The sequence below is a fragment of the Sebastes fasciatus genome, chromosome 23, assembly GCF_043250625.1.
Source record: "Sebastes fasciatus isolate fSebFas1 chromosome 23, fSebFas1.pri, whole genome shotgun sequence".
NCBI lineage: Eukaryota > Metazoa > Chordata > Actinopteri > Perciformes > Sebastidae > Sebastes > Sebastes fasciatus.
The window spans coordinates 13,287,340-13,293,339 of NC_133817.1; positions in this window are offsets into that span (position 1 = coordinate 13,287,340).

Below are 6,000 nucleotides of genomic sequence, written 5' to 3' on the forward strand. Positions count from 1 at the left end.
CATGAACAGCTGCAGTGATTGAAGATGTTGCATCCTTTCAGATTGTTTACTCCGATCAAATCCGCACTTCTCTTCTTGCATTTGTATTCAACTCTCGATTTTGAGTTTTAGCTTGAAAGAAAGACTCTACCTTCCTCAGCTGCTCTCTTTTTGCTCTTTTTCTTCAAGACTAAAGAGGATCAGATAGCAGAGGAGCAGGTTTCATCCTGTCCCTCATCTTGACTGTCTTTCCCAGCAGAAGGCAAAGGGCAGACCACACAAGTGGTGGCCCCGAGTGTGTCGAAACGGTCCATCTCGGTCTCAAGAAGACTCTTCTTTTGGATGGATAAACACTACACTTCTTCAGGTTTTTGTACAAAATCATGACCTTAGCTAACGTGCATTTTGTCGCCTGGGGTTCAAGGAATCTTTGGCAGACTTAGAGAAGATCAAATTGAGTCCGCAGATGGAAGGAAGGAAGGAGAGGAGGAAAATACTAGCAGGGAAAGAGGTCAGAGGCCAGGAGGATTACAGCATACAGTGAAGTATTGGATAAAACCGGGTGTCCAACACAAACGATGAGATCATACCTGGAATATTTTGCTAAAATTTGATCGAGAGAGAAGAAAAATATGTCTGCGTCCTTCCGTATCTGGCAGATAATGGAAAGCAGGCCCCTTGTAATAGAGTTAGGAGGCCGTGACACGTGGCTGTTGTGGGGACGTATGCAGATCTAAAGTGTGAACCCCTGATTACCGGTTGGCCTTTGCGGAAACGTCTTTACTCTTGAAACTGAAGTCTGGCCTCCCTCAGGCAGTAGAATACCTTTATGAGTGAATTTCATTGAAGCTACCCTGCCACCTTTGTTCTCAGGTGTTAATATCCCACTGCAGAAACAAAAGAAGAAGAGAGGGACAAAAGTTTGAAGAGAAAGAAATGAATCAAAGTGGATGCGGGGTCAAGGAAATTTACTCCTTTAAACGTGGGATTTCAGGTAGCTTAAAGTTGAATGTGTGTGTCTAGGAGAGAATGAAAGAATGGGGGAAGATGAGCAGGGGATCGCAGGTATTATTACCTGTGCTTAGAAGAAAAGAGGTTTCACAGGGAGGTCAAAGTTGTGACCCAAGGATATCTTCATTTTGCTGTAAACCTCAGAGGAATTGCCGAAAGCAAAAGGGCAATGCGGTGATCTAGATGGTGACAGTTGTGATTCTCTGGGCAGAAAGCATCTTAATCTTTCCTTAAGGAAGCTACAGTGTGTGCACTTCATATCAGGAGGAAATATATTCTTTAAAGGAACAGAATGTAACATTTAGGGGGATATATTGGTAGAAATTGGAATATAATATTGGATAAGTATGTTTTCTTTAATGTATAATCACCTGAAAATAAGACCCTTAAAATAAGCTGTTTATATCTAGGAAAGCCTTCGTGTTTCTTCAAGAAAGAAATACTTGAAGCGTAAATAAACGCTTCAGTACAGGTTGCGGTTACGTGAGACACAGCTGAGACGGAGCCGTGAAGACAGCTGCTGCACAGATTAAAATGAGAGCGTATTTGTAGAGTAAAAGCATTTCTGACACCCTCCAGTCTTTGACATGGACAGGTTTGATGGAAATTGATGATTTTTTTTTTTTTTTACCTTGTTGCAATATGGGGGCACTTGCGGGAATACGGTGATTCATGATGTTAAAAAGATAGTGGGATGGGGCCAGTGGCCCCTTGGCCCCCCTATGTCCGGCGCCCATGCCCCAGGCTTATATTGAAGCCATAACTCCTGATTAGTTTCTGTGTGAAGAACATATGGGAACTTCTGTAGGTCTGTTTGCCTGTGCCAACATGCTAGTAAGGACCTCATCACCCTGTCACTCAACATATAACACTATTCACAGTTTTCTGTAAAGAGCTGGAGGCTATGTTTACTATACGCTCTGTTTCACCTCTATATATCCACTGTATCTCTGCTCTCCATTTATACAACTTCTTTTCTGTAAGAAAGAGTGTGTTTTTCCTTTTCTCTCACTTAGATCTCACACTTTCCAAGCCAACCTAAAACACCACTTACTAACATTCCCACGCAAACTCCGTCTCTACTAGTGTATTACAAACAAAACCATTTTAAGGTCCTTGAAGTCAGTCAATGATGCCCTAAAGGCAAATGAGAATGTTGATGACTAAACCTTTTATATTGATGTAAAGAAAGCTATTACAGGTTATATCGTTAGGTCTGGGCATGTTTGATCGATGGCAGCTCAATGAGCGACGGGTGTGGTTCGGTAAAAAAGATGTAGCCTCGGGGGGTGTCTACATAAACTACTTGTTTTAACACCTTTTAGTGTTTCTGTGATAGCAGTTCTGATGCTGAAAACTAGTGGAAAAAAAATTAAAGATTTCTCCGCGTTCATAAAACATTTGGAAATCATGCAATGACAGATAAACTATAGTGTTGGCCTCTGTACAGCCTGGCTCAATGGTACTTGGGTGGCAGCTACTGGGTGACGTTTGTTCTTCTAATATTATATCAGCTGCTTGTGGACATAAACTGGCGGCGTTCCCATCAAAAGTCCCCTTTCTCCATAGCTGTATAGTTAATAGACTATAACAAGACAGCCGTGAAACCCGCAGAGTCACCAACTGTGGGGGAAAACTCCTCGTCATGTTCTCATATACCGAGAATGACCCGGCATGTCGTTTGCGGTCAGCTAACTCCACTTCGCCATAACGAGCTAAAACGATGTTTCATTTAGAGAGTCAGTGCCTTGATGTGGCTCGATTACCAGTGAAGGGGGAATGTGATGGACTCTGGTTTGCTGCATGTGTGAAACCGTGATTCCAGATGGCATATAATACAGTCCCCAGTTACCAAGTATGGTTCAACTGGTTGCATTTTTTTGCAGACAAATGGCAAAAAAAATTGCATTTCGCTTGCTTTTTGTCCCAGTTGTAGATATCTGAAATACCTACAGTACCTGTTTGTGTCATTATATATTTATAGTAAACTTGCACATGGATAACATTCCTCTATAAAAGAGTTTATTTGTCTGTCGTATGTCATTCTCAATGACAAACCAACGGAAGCCTTTAAAGTGCAGGACTGTACACACAGATCCCGTCCCAGACTCTCTAAGTAATTCACCAGCAGCGAGGCGGAGGAGCTCTGTCATTCCCATCTCTGACTGGAGTGTCTCAGCTGTGATGGACAAAACAGACCCTACACACACACACACACACACACACACACACAAATGCCGAGTAGAGGCACCAATGATGGCAGTGACAGCCCCACAATTGGGTTCTGGGCCAGTGGCACTGTGGGAAATGACCTTATTTGGACCAATCAAAGTGAGGCTGTGTGTGTTGATACTTATTCATATGATAATCAGGAATCCCGTCAGTTCGGTTCACTGTTTACAGCCTTTTCCTTGAAGTCACAAGGGGCCACACACACACACTCTCTCTCTCAAAGACACACCCACAAGTCTGGCCAGTCAACTGGCAGCTTTAATGGGTATTTTTCATGTTTGAGGTGAGATGAGTGCCATGTTGCCAGTCTGATAAACCATTACTGCAGGATAAAAAGCAGTCCCTCTGCCATTAGTGGCCTAGTGAAATTTTTTAACTGGAGAGTCAAAGTATCGTTCCCATCAGCAGCCGTTAATCATCCAATACTTGAACCTTAGTCTCCATTTCTGCAGCAAAATGGACACCGAGATCGAGGAGAGTGGGGCGATTTGAGCCACCCCCTTGTTTCTAGGCAACCGTAGAAAAATTGGTCATGTGACCACACTTTTTTTGAAGAGTCATCCATTGTACTGTGATGGAGAGAGGCCCATAGCACATTTAGGTTAAAAAAAAACATCTTTTTGCCGTTCAAAGTGATTTTTTTTTGTTCAAGGAGTCATGATTCTTGTGTCTGAACAATCACAGACAAGTTTGAAAAAGTCTCACACGTGTTAGTGCTTTAGGAAGTTAGAATATGAGGCTATGCTGTTAGCATGACATTAGTTCTAAACTGCTGGATGATGCAAGTTTGTTAATATGGCCGGGGTTGAGACATTTATAATTATATATAATTAGATTATAGCTTCAACTTCCTATGTAAATGACACTGTAAACTGAAATGGTTCAATAAAGGATAAATAAAAAGATGATCATATCGGCTAATCAACTTGCATCCTTTTCTAGGATGTAATTGGTTCACGTTTTAGGGTGCGTCACCATCTGTCATTCCCGCACTCCTGAAGCAACATCTCTCAGAAGAGCTACTGCCTTTAGGCACAATGTGGGTGAGTTCTTTGATAACCTCACTTCAGTGTAGACAGGTATGATTGATGGACTAGGCGTACCGATATGACTCAAGTTAGCCTTCCCCTAGGCTCAACTTACCCCTCAACGGGGGCAAGTTGAGCAAAGAGACCCCTTTTTGTTTTGGAAACTCATATTTTAGATCCAAAATGATTATTCTCAAGAATGCATCACATCCTGAAATATATGTAGATGTTTTAGTTGGAGACGTTACTGTCATTCCCTCACATTAAAGCACCTTCAGGTAAAAAACTGGCTCAACTCACCCCGCTCTCCCCTATTGGAGAACATAATAATCTGTTCCATGTCATTTCTTCTAGGAATTTACTCCAAATTAGTCCCGCTGAATGTGTGAGAAGGTGGATGACAACAAACAAAGGAAACGTTCATCACCTATTGTCATAATAATGTACACCCACACAAAGAAAAGCCCTTTCAGTCATTCACTATTCCCCCTAACTCACCCCATGGCCCCGCATGGCTCAAGAGAAAAAAACAAAACAAAAAAAAGGCACACAGGCGACGGAAACACTCGCTCAAGTGGTGTTTTGGTATAAACGTGGCCATTCAGGGCCGGCAGGACTTTTTGTCTCCATGGTGACAGACTCCCGCTCGGCGGAAAGCAAAGTGAAAGAGGGAACACTTCCCAACCGGCCAAGTTTACATCGCACCCTGTAATAAAGGAGAGGGATATGTTGAAATAGGCAAACACAGCTGCCTGGCTGGTGAGCAGCGTGGAATTAAAACACTGATTAATTGTGATGGCATGGTTTAAAAAAAAGAAAAGAAAAAGAAGCGAAGGATCTGGGTAGATTTACAAACCTAGTCTGTAAAATAAAGGAGAAAAGAAGAACAAATATGAGTTAATGTGCAGTCCTCAGGCAGCACCGTCTGCCCAGTGGAGTCTCATTATAAATACCTAGTCAAACACAGCTGCCTGGCAGCACACTATTATGGCATTAGAGCTCTGATTTAATGTGATTGCATGGTTTTATAATGTGGAAGTGGGATTACCTTTATTAACAACGAGAGCAGTTTTGCAATGTGAAATGGAATATTTGCTGAAGCAGAAATTTAAAAAAAGGCACCTTGCAAACAAATTTTAACTACTTCATTATCATGTGGATCTTTTATGATACTCAACCAAACCCCACTCTTTTATTCTCTGGTCTTTGCAGCCAACGTTTGTGCCAGTTCAAACCTTTGCTGCGGGGAATGAGTGGGTGTTCCGTCTAAATACGCTGCAAGGCTGGGCTGGAACTTCTTATCAACACGACCTGAAAGGAATGCATTCTTCGTTTTCCACCAACAAGTTAATCACATCTTGTTAATTTGAGCATGAATCAGTAGGAAGTGGATGAAGTCCATTAATGATTAAATCCACATCTTATGATATGTTTGCTTTGGTTTGATGTGATGAGAAGAATTATTGCAAACAGCAATACTGGCTTCATTCAAAGCGAAGACATTTTGTAATCAGAGACAGTTTAACAGGCAACCTGCCTGTAAAAATGTGGACCTGAGGTAACCCACAGTGTGCAGTAGAGACAATTTTCCACTTTGAGAGAAACATTTTTCTTCGTCAGTGTTCATTTTCTGGATATTTGGAAGTATTTTTCAATATTTAGTTTTGCCAGTGGGCAACTCTAGGGTCTAAAAAGCGAAGCCAATGCGAAAGTGTCTTAAACTTGTATTCTTTCTAACAGCCAGCAGGGG